Source organism: Narcine bancroftii, chromosome 13, assembly GCF_036971445.1.
Source record: "Narcine bancroftii isolate sNarBan1 chromosome 13, sNarBan1.hap1, whole genome shotgun sequence".
NCBI classification, from domain to species: Eukaryota; Metazoa; Chordata; class Chondrichthyes; order Torpediniformes; family Narcinidae; genus Narcine; species Narcine bancroftii.
Window position 1 is genome coordinate 12,219,771 of NC_091481.1, and position 17,940 is coordinate 12,237,710.

The window sequence follows — 17,940 nt, forward strand, 5'->3', positions numbered from 1 at the left end:
CAGCCTTCACCCTCATCAGACAAGACATCGCGGATGCCACGATGCAGACTGTGGATGAGGACTCCCCCTTCCAGGTGGAGAACGATGCCTCCGAGGTGCCCTCGCTGCTACCTTCAAACAAGGGGGAGCACCCCATCGCCTTCTTCTCCAGGACCCTCCACGGCTCCGAGCTAGGGCAGACCGCCATTGAAAAGGAGGCCCAGGCAATTGTAGAAGCAGTCCGCCACTGCCGCCATTACCTGGCCAGCAGGAGATTCATGCTCCTCACGGACCAGCGGGCCGTGGCATTCATGTTTAACAGTTCCCACAAGAGCAAGATCAAGAACGACAAGATCCTGCCCTGGAGAGTCAAGGTTCTTCTGCCTCCCCCCCTAGGCCCACGTTGTAAAGGTTACTTGGCCTTTCAAGCGTCTCAGCGTGGACTTCAAAGGGCCTCTGCCTTCCACGAACCAAAATGTCTACTTCCTCACGGTAGTGGACGAGTACTCACGCTTCCCTTTTGCCATCCCTTGTCCGGACACCTCCATGGCCACTGTCATCAGGGCCTTGGGGCAGCTTTTCACCATGTTTGGCTACCCTGCCTTCATCTACAGCGACTGGGGTTCTAGTTTCATGAGCGACGAGCTGCGCCAATACCTGATGGCGAGGGGCATCGCACAACAAGCTATAACCCAAGAGGCAACGGGCAAGTGGAACGTGAGAATAGGGTGGTCTGGAAGGCAGTCCTCCTGGCTCTCAGGTCAAAAGAGTGGGCTGTTGAGTACTTGCAGGACGCCGTGCCCGAGGCGCTTCATGCCATCCGGTCACCGAGACCCCTCATGAATGCCTGTTCTCATTCCCCAGGAGGTCGGCGACTGGAATGTCGCTCCCAGCATGGCTCACGTCCCCGGGACCAGTGCCTCTGCGTAAGCATGTATGGACACACAAGGCCGAAGCCCTGGTAGAGTAGGTTTTCCTCCTTCATGCAAACCTTACGTTAGGTTCGGCAGTGGCAAGGAGGACACCATCTCAACCAGGGACCTGGCACCAGAAGGAGCACCCACCACGCCATGCCACCCTCCAACCCAGGACGACGCTGACCAGGCATACAACCCCGTCCCCAGGCAGCTATGGGGCACACAGGGCCTCCTTGACCACCAGGGGCCCGCTTCAGCCTTAGGAGACGAACCAGCCCCCCCCACCCATCCGATACGACCCGCATACGTCGACCCCGGCCCCCCGGTCACCCCTCCGTGCGGCCCCACACCAGCCACACACACCCCTGCCACCAACCCCCCCACTTCCCTTCTGACCAGTGACCAGGAGCCAGTCCTATGACGGTCACAGAAACCCCGGCGGCCGACGAATCGTCTCAACCTGTAAATAGTGGGTGCAATTTCTTGTTACTGCACCCCCCTGGGACAATTTTAAAGAAGAGGGTGAATGTGGTGGTACACCACCGGCCTACTGCAGGGGGCAACTTCTGTACCTGCAGGAGTGCAAGCGGACAGGACAACACCTGGCTGGCAGCCAATCAGTCATCCTGAATGGATCAAGCCCCACCTGATCGGGTGTCAATCACCCTCCGGGATATAAGCCTGCGCCAGCCTCCCAAGGCCTCACTCAGAGTTGCTGCAGCCACAGCCAGCCTGGCTTTGTGGAGGTTTTTGTGGATTAAAGCCTGTTGTACAGTCTTTACCTTGTGTGTGTCTGATTCTGTCTAAAAGCACACCACAGATATACAGGGGAACAGCAGCTGTGTTAATGATTGAAATTACTGAAGGTAGCAGGAGTTCTGGAACAGATTGAAATTTAACTGGGACTGACAGGGAGGTGCCACCGAGATTGATAATCGCACTTTCCCAGTGACATATCCTTTACCAAACAAATTAAAATAAGTGCGATCGAGTGAAAAAATTCATCTCCGTTCAGCACAACTTAGCAAAGATTCTGATCACCTGATGCAGCTGAAAGAAGTGGAGCAGAAACAGGAACAGCTAAGAGGGCCAGAACCTTAGTAATTAATTACATTTATCACATTCACATCTTGCTACGTGATCCATTTCTGAGGAGCTGCTGCCCCTGACTGCAGCAGCTCAAAGTGATCCTCTGACCTCCCAACAGAGGTCTTCCTCTGCCTGTGTGCATCTTTACCCCACCAACAGCAACTCTGCTCTTCCTTCCAACACAAAACAGAGGGAGGTTGTCTACAGATTCAACAAGCTAAGGCAGGCATACAATAAAAAAGATGTTCCACCAATGCATAAGAGCTGATTGCAAAAACGGAAAATTACTAAATACTAACTTGAGCTTTCATTGTGGAAGGAGCTTGATTTAGATCCCTGATTTTAAAGGTTAAAGGAAACATGAAATGGTAAAGGTTTAAAAGCAGAGACAGGTAAGTGTCCCTGAAGACACAAAGGATCGTTTTTGATGATTCTGACTGCATACTGATTAGAAATGAGAGAGAGAGAGAGAGAGAGAGAGAGAGAGAGAGAGAGAGAGAGAGAAAGAGAGAGAGATCTCATGAAATGAACAAGAGATCTAAGGAAATGCACTGTGACTGGGGATTTGCTGATACACGCTCTGTACAATTATATCAAATGGTAGTTTCTCTGAAAGGCTGGGGTTTGGACCCAAACACTGTGAACTGACCAGAGACATGCTACTCTCCACACTACAAACAGTGAGAAGAGGTCAGCAAGGGAACGTGCCTACAACCCAATACTGCCAACCTCAATTCTTTTTTTGAATATTTTTTTTGATTTTCAAAGACTCATAGAAATCCAATTAAACAATACATTCTTTTTCAACAATAGTGCATATCATACAGAGTCTATTTTATCCCCTACCCCTCTCCCCTCCCTCCTGTACCCTATTATAATACAAAAAAGTTGTATAAATTAAACAAATACAAAGAACAAAATATTGTTAAAGCCGAAACCCTTTAAAGAAATTTAAGAAGAGACTAAAATAAACCTAAAATAAAAGGATAAGGAACAAAATACAAGAGCCAATCATCTGTGGCACGACCCACTTTACCGATCTCAAGCATTCCACTACTGGCACGGTCGTTGTATTCACTTTATCCAAAAGGGGTAGCACCCCCCAAACTTATCCTTCTGAGATATGTTTCTCCTCATGCTGCTTTTATCCAACACTATGGTGGTGTTAAATGCCTGCATCATCAGACAGGGATTTGAACCCTTGATTCAAGGCTTTGAGACTGAATCCCACTATGACAGCTTGGATTTTGAATATATCATATTATTGAATATAATCTGTAATTTCACAAAATATCTCAATAATAGTTATCACAAAACAGCTTGTCTGCCGTAAAATCTATCTCTTGGCTCACGTCTCTAACCTATTGACATATATGACCTTAGACCAATCAATGATTATGGGTTTCCCGAAATTCAAGTGTAATTATGGATTGGCAATGGATTCTGCTGCTGTTGTGGGCCATCCTGTGAATAATTTAAAAGAAATCAGAGCCCTCTTAAAAAGCACCAATGTGTAAACATGTCCTGTGGGCACTGAAGACTTTCTACCCCTGGGCTGGGTGGGAGAGAGGCAGGAACACTGCTATTCTGCAATAATAGAAAGAAAAACGGTGTTGGGAGCATGAAGCTATTTAAAGAGATTTCAGCAGACGTATATCATGTGCAGTTCTGGTCACCCAGCCACAAAAAGGAAGTCATTAACTTGGAAATGATGCAGGTAGGATTCACAAGGATGTAGCGAGACTGGAGTTCTTGACTTACCAGGTTAGACTGGATAGGCTGGGGCTGCTTTGGCTAGAATGAAGGAGGCTGATGGATGACCTTGTAAAGGGGTATAAAATCACAAAGGACATAGATAAAGTGAATGGTCACAATCACTTTCCCAGGATAGGAGAGTCTAAACCTAGAGGTCACAGATTTAAAGTGAGGGAGGAAAGAGTTAAAGAGGACCGCAAGGGAAAATTTTTCATACAATAGGAGGTGGATTAAGTTGCCAGAAGAAGCAGAAGAGGTTAGTGCAATTATGTTTAAAAGACTTTTAGACAGGCACATGGATTGGAAGGATTTAGAGTCGCGGTTTGTAAACTACCCCCCAAACTCACATTCCACTTTAAGTGATCCCTATGCCGTCAGTGCTCTGTGACTAGTAAGGGATTGCTTAAGGTGGTATGTGAGTGGGAAGGGAAGGTTGAGAACCACTTTTGCTTGAGAAAAATTGTCATTGGCCCATTTCCTTTGGAGTTATGAAATCATGCACATAATGAGTCAATTAAGTACGGTTAAAACAGTGGTTTTCAAACCTTTTTCTTTCCATTCACATACCACCTTAAGCATTCCCTTAACTATCACAAAGCACTTAAGGCAAAGGAAATACTTAAGGTGGAATGTGAGTTCGGTGGGGGGGGGGTGTGGTGGTGTGTGGTGAGGGCAGTTTGAAAACCACTGATTTAAAGAGTTAACGGCCAAACATAGGCAAATGGGACGTTCTCCACCAGATAATGTGGTTATCATGGGCTAAGAGCCTGTTTTCAAGCTGCATAATCTATGATATATACATAGGCAGCCCATTCAGTGGTGTGAGTGGAGACGGCTAATAGAATTAGGTACTCATAAATCTTACCTCCGCTCTGATGAGTTCCCAGTTCAGGTGCAGGGTAAATCCATTCATCTCTTCCACTAGCCATTGAGGGCTGTGTCTGTGAGCCAGGCAGACTTAAACAGTCATGAATAATGAGCAGATTTGCAAACTGCCCACCTATCAAGGCTAGTTCCTGATGTCCATTAATGAGTAGGCAGTGCCCAGTATTGAGCTACCATGCAGTAACAAGCATGGTGTCACAATGGCACAGCTTGTAAAACCACTGCATCAATGCACCAGATCTCTGGGTACAATCCTCACCTTGGGTGCTGACTGCATGGAGTTTGCATGTTCTTTGTGCTACCGTGCGGGTTTCATCCAGGTGTTCACAACCCATAGATGTCGAGGTTGGGAGGTTGACTGACCATGCAAATTTCCCCATGATTGAGTGGTGGTAAAATTTGAAAGGAATTAATAAAATGACATGAGCGTGAATAGGTGCTGGATAGTTGTATGGGCGATAGGTTGAAGGGCCTGTTTCTATCTGAATCAATGGGTCTATGAAGTACGCGCTTCCTGGGCAGAGATGTTTTAATATGCCTATTTACATGCTGAAGACAAGCATCTTTTAAGAACATAAAAAGCAGGAGTCGGCCATCTGGCCCGTCGAGCCTGCTCTGCCATTCAATGTGATTATGGCTGATCTGATAATAGGCTCATCTCCACCTACCTGCCCTTTCCCATATCTCTTAATTCCCTTACTATGTAAAAATCTATCCAACCTTGTCTTAAATATATTTACTGAGATCATCTCCAGTACTTCAATGGGCAGCAAATTCCATAGATACACCAAGCAGTTCCTCCTCATCTCTGTCCTAAATCTACTCACCTAAATCTTGAGGCTGTCCCCTAGTTCTGGTCTCCCCCACCAATGGAAACCACTTACCTACCTCCATCTTATCTATGCCTTTCATAATTTTATATGTTCCTTTGTGATCCCCTCTCATTCTTCTAAATTCCAGCGAGTACAGTCCCAAATGACTCAATCTCTTCAGTGAACCTCCTCTTCTCGCCTCGAAAGCCAGTACATCCTTCCTCACATGTACATACATTTATAAATTGAAGACATTTCATTCTGGTTCACAATGAAGCATCTTTATCTTTATAATTTGGTAGTCATTTTGAACACATCAAGATCCCAGCAACAGCATTGAATAAAGTGATAGAATCACATATTTCTGCAAAATTCAGTAAATAGCATTGGGCAAGGATACCAGGAAGAATTCCCCTACTCTCCTTCAAATCTTTTCTAGGGATCATTTAGATTCACATGTTCAGTCATGGTTAATTCACAGCATGTCGAGGTACAAAAGCTCTAATGAAGCTATTAATATTCAAAATACAGTTAAAAAATGTAATGGGCTCTCTGTGTACAACAAGAAATCCAGTGATCCAAGGCCTGGGAGTTATACTAAAAGTTGTTAGGGACACTTGAACAAAGAACGGTGTCACATAACCAGGTCTCAGTGACAACAAGAATATGCTTTAACCCCTCCTACAAACAAATCTTTCCTCTCCCCACCCACTTCTTTAATTATCTTAAAAAGTGAGCTGATACTAATTATAGGAAGGATATAAACAGAGTGGAGAGAGTGCAGAGAAGGTTTACCAGAATGTTACCTGGGTTTAAGCATCTAGAGTATAGGGAGAGATTGGACAGATTAGGTCTTTATTCTTTGGAGTGTAGAAGGTTGAGAGGGGATTTGATAGAAGTATTTAAGATTATGAAAGGGATAGACAGAGTGGATGTGGATAGACTATTTCCGTTAAGAGGAGGAAAGATTAAAACAAGAGGACATGAGTTAAGAATTAAGGGGCAGAGGTTTAGAGGTAACATGAGGGGGAACTTCTTTACTCAGAGAGAGGTAGCTGTGTGGAATCATCTTCCGGGAGAAATAGTGGCGGCGGAGTCAATTGTATTATTTAAGAAAAGGTTGGACAGGTATATGGATGAGAAGAAGATGGAGGGTTATGGGCATTGTGCAGGGAGGTGGGACTAGAAAGGGGTGTTTGGTTCGGTGCGGACTAGAAGGGCCTAATGGCCTGTTTCCGTGCTGTAATTGTTATGTTATGTTATGTTATACTAATTCATTGAGGCTGCAACATCAGGGGTCATTGTGGGTTCCCAGAGGAGGTAGCATCTGTGGTACAGCTGAATGTTGGAGTCTGGGGACAGGGGTTCTATTTGATGAATGTGTCATTCTGAAAATCTTGTCCCCATAGTGGAGTGGGGAGGGGGAATGTGTCTGTTTACTTCTGACATTCCCTCCCTGTTCTCCCTTCTTCAAACCCATAGCTCTGCCTACTCCAACAGCTCAAGAAGCAACATTATGTTCCTGATGCACAGCGGTAAAAGAGAAACATGCAGTCGTAGTGGGAGATGAGTACACATGAGCAGGATTGTGTCATACCAAAAAAACATACATTTGTCCAATACAAAACCCTATTCTGTCAACAAGGCATATCTGTGCATAACTAGGCATGTGCTCATTCATTTGAGTATGTGCTCCCAAGCTGGGAATGTGTTCAGCAGTTTTCATGAACATGGTCACCACTGTTAATAGAAAAACAGTTTCCTCCATGACATTGATCCATTCTTCAATCACTTCAACACTTTCCTCCTTTTCCTCCAACCTTTCCTTTGCAGCCTTGGAAGATGTAATGTGTGTATTTTACATCCTTGCTTTTCTTAATCAAGGCTCAAATCCTCTGATATATGATATTTGCTGTTCATAACATAGTCTGCTCCACACTGGAGAATGCATGTCAGCTTTGCTTAAAACATTAGTTACATTTTGCAAGGGTGATCACAAGTTTGCGATCCCTTTACCTGCTCTCGATCTCCCTTCTACTGTATCCTACCTTTGGCCTCTGACAGTGAACCAGTTAGGATCATTCTAAACTTCTGATTCAGCATTTTGCAATTAATTGTAGGACAGGTAAACAGCTCCAACAATTTTAGATCAGATTTCAGATTTATTGTCAGAGTACATACATCAGATTATTTTTTTTTCCTGTGGGCGCAGCAGAATTACCACTAATTGGTGGTGCAAAAAATAAACTGTACACAGTGTAAACATGTAAACAAATAAAGGAATTGTAAACAGAAAATGAATATAAACAAACTGACTGTGCAATACAGAGAGGACAAAAAAAAATCAATAAAGTGCACAAGTAAGACTCCTTAAATGAGTCCCTGATTGAATTTGTTGTTGAGGAGTCTGATGGTGGAGGGGGAGCAGCTGTTCCTGAACCTGGTGGTGTGAGTCTTGTGGTACCTGTACCTCTTTCCTGATGGCAGCAGTGAGAACAGAGCATAGGCTGGGTTGTATGGGTCTTTGATGATTGCCGCTGCTCTCCGGCGTCAGCGTTCCCTGTAGATATACTCAATGGCAGGGAGGGTTTTGTCTTTGATGTCCACCACCTTTTGGAGAGCTTTATGCTCCCATCCCATGTGCAGCCGGTCAGCACACTTTCCACCACACCTCTGTAGAAATTTACCAGGGTTTCTGGTGTCATACCAACCTCCTCAAACTCCTGAGGAAGTAGAGGAGCTGATGTGCTTTCTTCAAGATTCCATTGGTGTGTTGGGTCCAGGAAAGATTCTCCAAGATAGTGACTCCTAAGAACCTAAATTTGCTCACCCTCTCCATCTCTGATTTCCCCAACGATCACTGGATTGTACACCTCTGGCTTTCCTTTCCTGAAGTCAACAATCAGCTCCTTAGTTTTGGTGACATTGAGTGCAAGGTTCTTGTTGGTGCACCATTCAGCCAAGTCTTCAATCTCCATCCTGTTTGCTGACTCCTCCCCCTCCTTTATACAACCCATTGCCAGTGTATTGTCAGCAACTTTGTAGATGGTGTTATTGTTGTACCAAGCCACACAGTCATAGGTGTAAAGTGAGTAGAGCAGAGGGCTAAGAATACAGCCCTGCGATGCTCTGATACTGATGGAGATTGTGGAGGAGCAGTTCTTACCAATCTTCACTGATCACAGCAACATCCCCATATTTTGGACATTAGTAGTTGGAAATGATTCACATCTCTGCCAAACACATCTTTTGTTTCTTTACATGATTCATTTCCATTTCCTTTACTTTGCACTATTTTCTGTTTTATTACTTAATCTCTATTGCCTTCCATTTTATCACAGACCTCTGTTCTTTATCTCCTTTCTCCTGTGTCCCTGTGCAAAATATTTTCAACATGCTTATTCTGACGAAGGACTATCGACCCAATGTGTTCTCTCTCCAGACAGGAGCATGACATGCAGATATTTCAGAGTGCGCAGAATTCTGCCTTTGAACCAAATCTAACACATTGCTTGTTTACTTCTCTGCCAATCCAAGTACAAACTGTTCTTTTGCTCCTTACTGCAAACAGAGAGGTGCTGGTTGAAGGAAAATTTGAACTGTAATGATGGTCGTGATGTCCTTGCCATGCATAGAGAAATAACAGATATATTATTAAATTAAATTGGGATGAACTAAGATGGGGAGAGCACGCGAACACTGATTATCTCTGAGTAATGGCTTTGAGATGTACAGGGAGAGTTGGGTTCAGTGCAGCACACTACTCTCATAAATCAACGCTGACAGCACCTGTACCTCTCCTTATAAACTAATAAATGGAAACAATAGAAGGAGCGAGAGCCTGATGCTGCCTTCTGACTCCCACTACATTGGCTGACTGAGCATGGGTTTAACCAGAGCTGACTTCGAGTTGCTCGTCTTGTGTAGTAGAGGCTGGTCTTTGCCTTTCAAAGGTTTAGACAGATTAATCGATAACTTGTACCTGAACAAGGAACGTCCTTTGTACAAGCCTCTCTCCAGAAAATAGTTTAATAATTTACTGTCAGCAGAGCATTGCAGCCACTTCTGCCTGGGACAGGCACTCCTGGGCCTTGTGTAAGACCCTTCATTCGCTGACCCTGCCCAGGAGCCAACCCTGTGACAGTCACAGAGACTCTGACGGCCGCTGGACCATCTAAATTTGTAAATATGTGGAACATTGGATGTGACCTCCCCCCGGGACAATTTTAAAGAAGGGGTTGAATGTGGTGATACACCACTAGCCTACTGCAGGGGGCCACCTGTGTACCTGCAGGAAGAGCTCTGGAGGACAAAACAACACCTACCCGACTGTCAATCAGCTGACCCAAATGGACCAAGCCCCACCTGGTCAGCTGCCAATCATCTGCCGGGATATAAGCCACATCCAGCCCCTCAAGGTCAGTCTGTACTGGCTCTGTGTGACTGACCTGATGGTATTGTGCCATTTGCAGGTACACCATGGGTGTTGAAGTATTCCAAAAGGTATCCAAGAGGATGAGTTTGCACAGGGACACAGGATGAGTTCATTGTATTATAACTATAAGACAAGCACTCCTTGCTTAGATAAACTGCCAAGCTATTGGCATAATTCATAAGAATTGCCCATCATTCAATGGATTGTCGGAAACTGTCCCCAAATTTTGAATTTGTAAAATTCATTCTTTTTGAATATGATCTTGGTAGTTTACACAGCACTGCTAGTTGCCTTGGTGCTCATTTTCCTTTTAACCAATATCAATAAATCTGATCACTTGGCCATTATCACACTGCCTATTGTGGATATTTGTTGCACCCAATATCTGGCCTCAAAGAAGGAGACCATTTGGTCCATCGCTTTTATGTTAGCTCAAACAGCAATCCTATTCCTTGCTGGTTTTAATGCACCAAAGTGCTGGAGAAACTCAGCAGGTCCCGCAGCATCCAGAGGAAGCAAGGATATTACTGACATTTCAGACTCAGGCCCAAAACACTGGTTATATATTTTTGCCTCCTATGGATGCTGCGAGAACTGCTGGTTTCTCCAGCACAACCATCACAGTGCCTGCAGACTTTCTTGTTTCACTCCTTGCTGGTTTTTCCTGAAATCTACTCTCCCCACTTTCCCATCAGTCTCCTGAGATTCTGCCACTACCCACACGTGAGAGGAAACTTAATATCCAACTAACTTATATCTTGAGAATCTGGGAGGAAACCAAATTGCCCGGGGGAACCCACATGGTCAAAGAAACAATGTGAAAACACCTCACAGATTCTTCCACTGCCACATGAACACAGAAAAAAATATTTAATTGACAATAAAGTGCTTTTAAATACTATATAAACACAAAATACTTTATTTCCCACCCCTTTATTTGACTTTCTACTTACTCCTTTCAACCTCAATCCCAAGCTTATTGAGCTTCCAGTTTACCCATGATTTAAACATTCTGGGATATTGGTTATTTACTGAGAGTCTGAGTCTGATTCCTTGGTGAATTTCTGTTTGGGTAATGTTAATGCTTTTCTTCCTTCTTCAATTACCTGATCTATGTCATTGTGACAGAAAAGTGTAACAGCCACTTAAATTTTATTAATGCAAGATTTCTGTCTCAACCCTGTAACAGTGACAGATTCTCACATCTTCTGAAATGTTAAAGACATGAATATTCATTCCTTAGACTCAATCTTTCCAAGTAACCTAATTATCTTCACAGTAAGTGTGACAGATATATTTAATTAATTGTAAGGGATCAAAAAATTCAATAATGAAAAATAGAATTAGCAAAACATCAAATTGATCTGTCTGTTCATCGGGAGGGAATGGTCACGTGGACAATGGTATTTTCTCAAGTCATAAACATGAAGTTACCATTAGGATCGAGAGTAGGAGCAAATTTTAAATTTTTAAATTTAGACATACAGCATGGTATCAGCCTATTTTGGCCCATGAGTCCATGCTGCCCAATTTACACCCCTGGTATGGTTGAACGGTGGGAGGAAACCGAAGCCCCTGGAGAAAACCCACGCAGACACGGGTAGAATGTACAAACTCCTTACAGATAATGTAGTACTTGAACCCAGGTCCGGTCCCAATCGTGGCCACTGTAAAGTCGTTGTGCTAACTGCAATGCCAACCATGTCGCCCAAGATGAGCAAGATGAGGGCATTAGACCCTTTATATCTGATCTACCATTCAATATGATCATGGCCGATCATCCATCTCAGTCCCACTCTTCCCTCCTCCTCCCAATATCCATTTATTTATTTGGCATGAAGATATACAAATATATTTAATGACTTGGGCTCCACTGATAGAGAAGTTCATAGGCTCACCATCTTCCAAGTGAAAAATTTCTCCTGATCTTAGTTCAAATGGCATGTCCATAACCTGAGGCTATGACTGCTGGTTCAGGATCTTCCAGCAATATGCTCTTCTGTAGATTCCTATTGGAATGTTTAGGCTTTTAAGAGATCCCCTTTCACTTTTCTGTACTCCAGTTAATATCCTGACCCAGCTTTCCAATACATTACCTCCCTTACCCCATTCTGATGTGAACACTAACTTTTTATGTTGGACCTTACCTTCTGAAAGTCCAAATGCACTGCATCCACCAGTTCTCCCTTGTTAATACCAGTCAAAAACCTCCAGTAGACTTGTTAAGCATAACTTCCCTTTTGGAGGCCTATGCCTCCTGTCAATGCTTCCATGCATTTGTCATTGCATCTTTTCAAATAGATTATGGTGTTTTCTCCACTATTACTTTTTAAAATATATATGCCAATCACCCACATGGCAAACTGGTCCAGAATCTAAAGAATATTGGAAGATGACCACCAATGGACCAACTATTTCTGAGGTCACTTCCTTTACTATCTTGCAGTGTTAATTATCAAATGCAGGAAATACATCATTCTTTTGCCCCATTAATTTTACCTGGTTTATTTCTTTATGAAATAAAGAGGAATTAGGGGATATGGGGAGAAGGCAGGTAGGTGGAGTTAGGTCATAAATTAGATCAACCATGAACATATTGAATGGCGGAGCAGGCTTGATGGGCCATTTTTGGCCTACTCCTGTTCCTACTTCCTATGTTTCTATGTTCCTATGTAAACAATGATTTCTCTTTTTTTGGACCAGTGATAATTTCCCTAGTTTCTGACTGTAAGTGTGAGGAGAATGTAAGGAAAGGAATAAGTTATTCAAACCTTAGGGCCTCTTGGCCCAACAGTAAGTGTACAGTTGCTCTATATATTGGTTTCATCCACTTTGCTTGTTTACAAAACATCCATTTGATCTCTAATTTTAAGTTAGTAACTGAACTGGCATCTATTAGATTTTAGAAGAAACAGTTCTAATTTTCTACCATTATCCACATGAAGGGGTGGCACAGTTAGTTTAGTGGTTAGTGAAACACTGTTCAGGACAGGGGTTGGAACCTGGCGCTATCTGCAAGGAATCTGTCTGTTCTCCCCATGTCGGCATGGGTTTTCCATGAGGGTTCCGGTTTCCTCTTATTTCAGCATACATGTCGAGTTGTGAAACCCTAAAACATTTCTCAAAAAGGGGTGGGGGGTGGGGGGGGGGTGTCGATTTATACACTGGATATACTTTTGAGACCTGGTTAATTGGGTGGCACAGGCTGGTGAGCCGAAAGGGCCTGCTGGTGTATGAATTTAAGGAGTGTTTCCGGTTCTCTCTTGTAGGGCCTGCTATTATTGAGGACCCTTTCAATCCAGCACACAGTATATTTGATCCACTATCATCAAGGTGGAGGAACAGGAGCAATAAAATCAAGACTGGCAGGATAGTAACTAGCTTCTTCATGTAGGCTGTGAGATTGATGAACCAAGTAAATCATCCCAAAAAATCGATTTATTTATTTATTTTAAATTATATGTGTGTGTGTATATATATGGTTATAAAATGCTGTATATTTTGTGTGTAGTGCACGCATCGTGGTCCAGAGAAACAGTTTTGTCTGGTTGTGTATGTACAGTCAGATGATAATAAACAGATTTGAATGTGACTTGAAATGTTAAGGTCACTTCCTCTTATCCGACACTTCTCCACCAGTCCACTTCCTTATAAAATCCCAATCAAGTCACTCCATGACCTTTTCCATTCCACAGATCTCTAACCACACACATACCATATATTTCAGCATATAAGTCAAGTCGTGAAACCCTAAAACATTTCTCAAAAGGGTTGTGGGGGGGGGGGGGTCAACTTATACATTGGATATACTTTTAGCTTCTGTGGTGTTAAATATAACTGATGAATAAAATTATATTGAACTAACTGATATCTCATATTTATTGTACTTTTCATATTCTCTCTACATATCTGAATCTATCTCTGTTCATCTATTTGCTTATTTAAATCTACCCTCCCATTTGTGTCTTGATTTATGAACTCCTTTTCAAGCCTTCTTTTGTAATAATTTATGCATCTCTGAAAAATCATGGAGATGTTCTCAATACTGCGGAGGGATTTGCCTGTGATGTCCTGGGCTGTGATCACTACCTTTTGCAGGGCTTTAAGCTCAGGGATATTGGTGTCCCTATACCAGGCCGTGATGCAGCCAGTCAGCACACTTTCCACCACACATCTGTTGAAATTTGCCAGGGTTTCCAATGTCATACCAAACCTCAGCAAATTCCTGAGGAAGTAGAGGCATTGACGTTTTCTTCACGATGCCATTAGTGTATCTGTATTCCCAGATCCCTCTGTTCTACCGCACTCCTCAGTGCCCTATTATTTACTGTGTATGTCCTACCTCAGTTTGTCCTTCCAAAGTGCAACACCTCACACTTGTCTGCATTAAATTCCATCTGCCATTTTTCAGCCCATTTTTCCAGGTGGTCCAGATCCATTCTGCAAGCTTGGAAACCTTCGCTGTCCACAACACCTCCAATCTTAGTGTCATCTGCAAACTTGCTGATCCAAATTACCACATTATTATCCAGGTCATTGATATAGATGACAAACAACAATAGTCCCAGCACCAATCCCTGAGGCACACCACTAGTCACAGGCCTCCAGTCTGCAGAGCAATCATCCACTACAGCTCTCTGGCTTCTCCAGTCCAGCCATTGTCAAATCCAGTTCACTACTTCACTGTGAATACCTAGCGTCTGAACCTTCCTGACTAACCTACCATCTGGGGCCTTGTCAAAGGCTTTACTAAAGTCCATGTAGACAATATCCACAGCCTTTTCTTTGTCAATTTTCTGGTAACCTCCTCAAAAGACTTTGTAAGATTGGTTAAACTCAACCCACCTGGTTTGTGTACAATGACACTCAAATCTCTGGCCTGAAATCCATCTACTTTGTTTTGCTCATTCGCTCTCTGTAAAGGGGTCTCCTTTTCATCTTTCGACAACATTTACTGGGAGCATTGTCTAAATAGTGCTCAAGGAATTATACAAGACCCTTTCCATTCGACGTGCAGTAACTTTAACTCATTATCAAAAAGTAGAAGCTACAGGAGCATCAAAATCACGATTGGCAGGCTTCTTCCTGCAGGCTGTGAGGCTGAGGAACAGTAGCTTGCATCTGTATAAATCATCCCAAATATTTATATACATTTCCTTTCTTAGTGATATGATTATTAGGTCTATTATGTATATTGTGTGTTTTCGTGTGTGCATCATGGTCAGGTTGTATTTTTTTCTTTGGCTTGGCTTCGCGGACGAAGATTTATGGAGGGGGTAAAAAGTCCACGTCAGCTGCAGGCTCGTTTGTGGCTGACCAGTCCGATGTGGGACAGGCAGACACGATTGCAGCGGTTGCAAGGGAAAATTGGTTGGTTGGGGTTGGGTGTTGGGTTTTTCCTCCTTTGCCTTTTGTCAGTGAGGTGGGCTCTGCGGTCTTCTTCAAAGGAGGCTGCTGCCCGCCAAACTGTGAGGCGCCAAGATGCACGGTTTGAGGCGTTATCAGCCCACTGGCGGTGGTCAATGTGGCAGGCACCAAGAGATTTCTTTAGGCAGTCCTTGTACCTTTTCTTTGGTGCACCTCTGTCACGGTGGCCAGTGGAGAGCTCGCCATATAATACGATCTTGGGAAGGCGATGGTCCTCCATTCTGGAGACGTGACCCATCCAGCGCAGCTGGATCTTCAGCAGCATGGACTCGATGCTGTCGACCTCTGCCATCTCGAGTACCTCGACGTTAGGGGTGTGAGCGCTCCAATGGATGTTGAGGATGGAGCGGAGACAACGCTGGTGGAAGCGTTCTAGGAGCCGTAGGTGGTGCCGGTAGAGGACCCATGATTCGGAGCCGAACAGGAGTGTGGGTATGACAACGGCTCTGTATACGCTTATCTTTGTGAGGTTTTTCAGTTGGTTGTTTTTCCAGACTCTTTTGTGTAGTCTTCCAAAGGTTGTATATGGTACAATCATAGAACATAGAACACTATAGCACAGTACAGGCCCTTCGCCCCTTGATGCTGTGCTGACCCATATATCCTTAAAAAAAAGTATTAAACCCACCTTACCCCATAACCCTCTATTTTTCTTTTATCCATGCTCCTAATGTTTTCAGCCTCCACCACCATCCCTGGCAAGGCATTCCAGGTACCCACAACTCTCTGTGTGAAAACTTACCCCTGATGTCTCCCCTAAACTTTCCTCCCTTAACTCTGTACATATGTCCTCTAGTGTTTGATATTTCTGCCCTGGGAAACAGGTGCTGGCTGTCCACCCTATCTATGCCTCTCATCCTTCTACACTCCAAAGAGAAAAGTCCCAGTTTTGCTAACCTTGCCTCATCAGACTTATTTTCCAATCCAGGCAACATCCTGGTAAATCTCCTCTGCATCCTCTCCATAGCTTCCACATCCTGAGAAGAATACAATACTCTAAGATTTGTAGAGTTGCAACATGACCTCTTTACTCCCGAACTCAATGCCTCTATTTAATGAAGCCCAGCATCCCATAAGCCTTCTTAACTATCTTAACAATCTGTGCTGCGACCTTGAGGGATATATGGATTTGAACCGCAAGATCCCTCTGTTGATCCACACTCTTAATTAACTGACCATTTACCCTGTACTCAGCTTTCTGGTTTGTCCTTCCAAAATGGATTGAACTCTATCTGCCACTTTTCAGCCCAACTCTGTATTCTGTCTGTATCCTCTTGCAGACAATTCTACAGCTCTATCTACAACTCCTCCAGCATTCATGTCATTCACAAACTTACTTACCCATCCTTCCTCCTCTTCATCCAAGTCATTTATAAAAATCAGAGAGCAGGGGTCCCATAGAAGATCCTTGTGGCACTCCTCTAGTCACTGACCTCCAGGCAGAATACTTTCCTTCTCCTACTGCTCTCTGCTATCTTCCTACAAGCCATTTTTTAAAATCCATACAGCCAAGGTTCCACTGATCCTATGCCTCATGACTTTCTAGATGTGTCCTTGTGGGGGACCTTGTCAAATACCTTTCTAAAATCCATCTACCGCACTACCCTCCTCAAAAAACTCAATTAAGCTCGTGAGGGACGACCTTCCCTTCACAAAGCCATGCTGACTAACCTTGAGTAGACAGGACTTCTCCAAATGCACATAGATCCTATCCCTAAGAATCCTCTCCATTAGTTTGCACACCACTGACGAAAGACTCGCTGGTCTCTAATTCCCAGGATTCTCCCTATTACCTTTTTTAAACAAGGCATTTTCCATTCTCCATTCCTCTGGCACCCCTGCAGCTAAAGAGGATTCAAAGATCAGAGCTACTGCCCCAGCTATCTCTTCTCTCACTCCCCACAACAACCTAGGGTATATCATGCCTGGCCCAGGGGACTTATCAATCTTGGTGTTTTTAAGAAGATACAACACCACCTCTTCCTTTATCTCCACAATATCCAGCACACAGGCCTGTTCTACTTCATTCTCGCCATGATCAAGGTCCTTTTTTCTTGTGAGTACTGAAGCAAACCATTCATTCAGGACCTCCCCAACCTCCTCCACCTCCACCTCCAGGAATGGGTTTCCTCTTTTATTCTTTAATGCCCCCTCTTCATTCTCATGAACCTTCTGTTCTTCAAATATGCCTTGGGGTTCTCATCCAAGTCCTTTCTTACGTTCTTTCCTGACTACCATATATTTGTCTTGAGCCCTTCCCGTTTCCTGCTTTCTATATCTAACATATGCTTCCTTCTTCCTCTTGACTGTTGACTGACCTGTTTTATCACCATGGTTCCCTTTTCTTATTATCTTTTCCCTGTCCCAGTGGGACAAACCTATCCTGAACCCAGCACAAGTGGTCCCTAAACTTCCTCCACATTATTTCTGTGCTTTCACCCTTGAACATCTGTTTCCAATTTACTCTCGCTAGTTCCTGCCTCATCCCTTTATAATTAGCCTTTTGTTTCTTTTTCCATAGCTATGCTGAAGCTAAAGGAGTTGTGTCACTTTCACCAAAATGATCCCCCACTGAGAGGTCCGCCACCTGACCAGATTCATTACCCAGAACTAGATCTAGTATGCCTCTTTTCGACTGGTC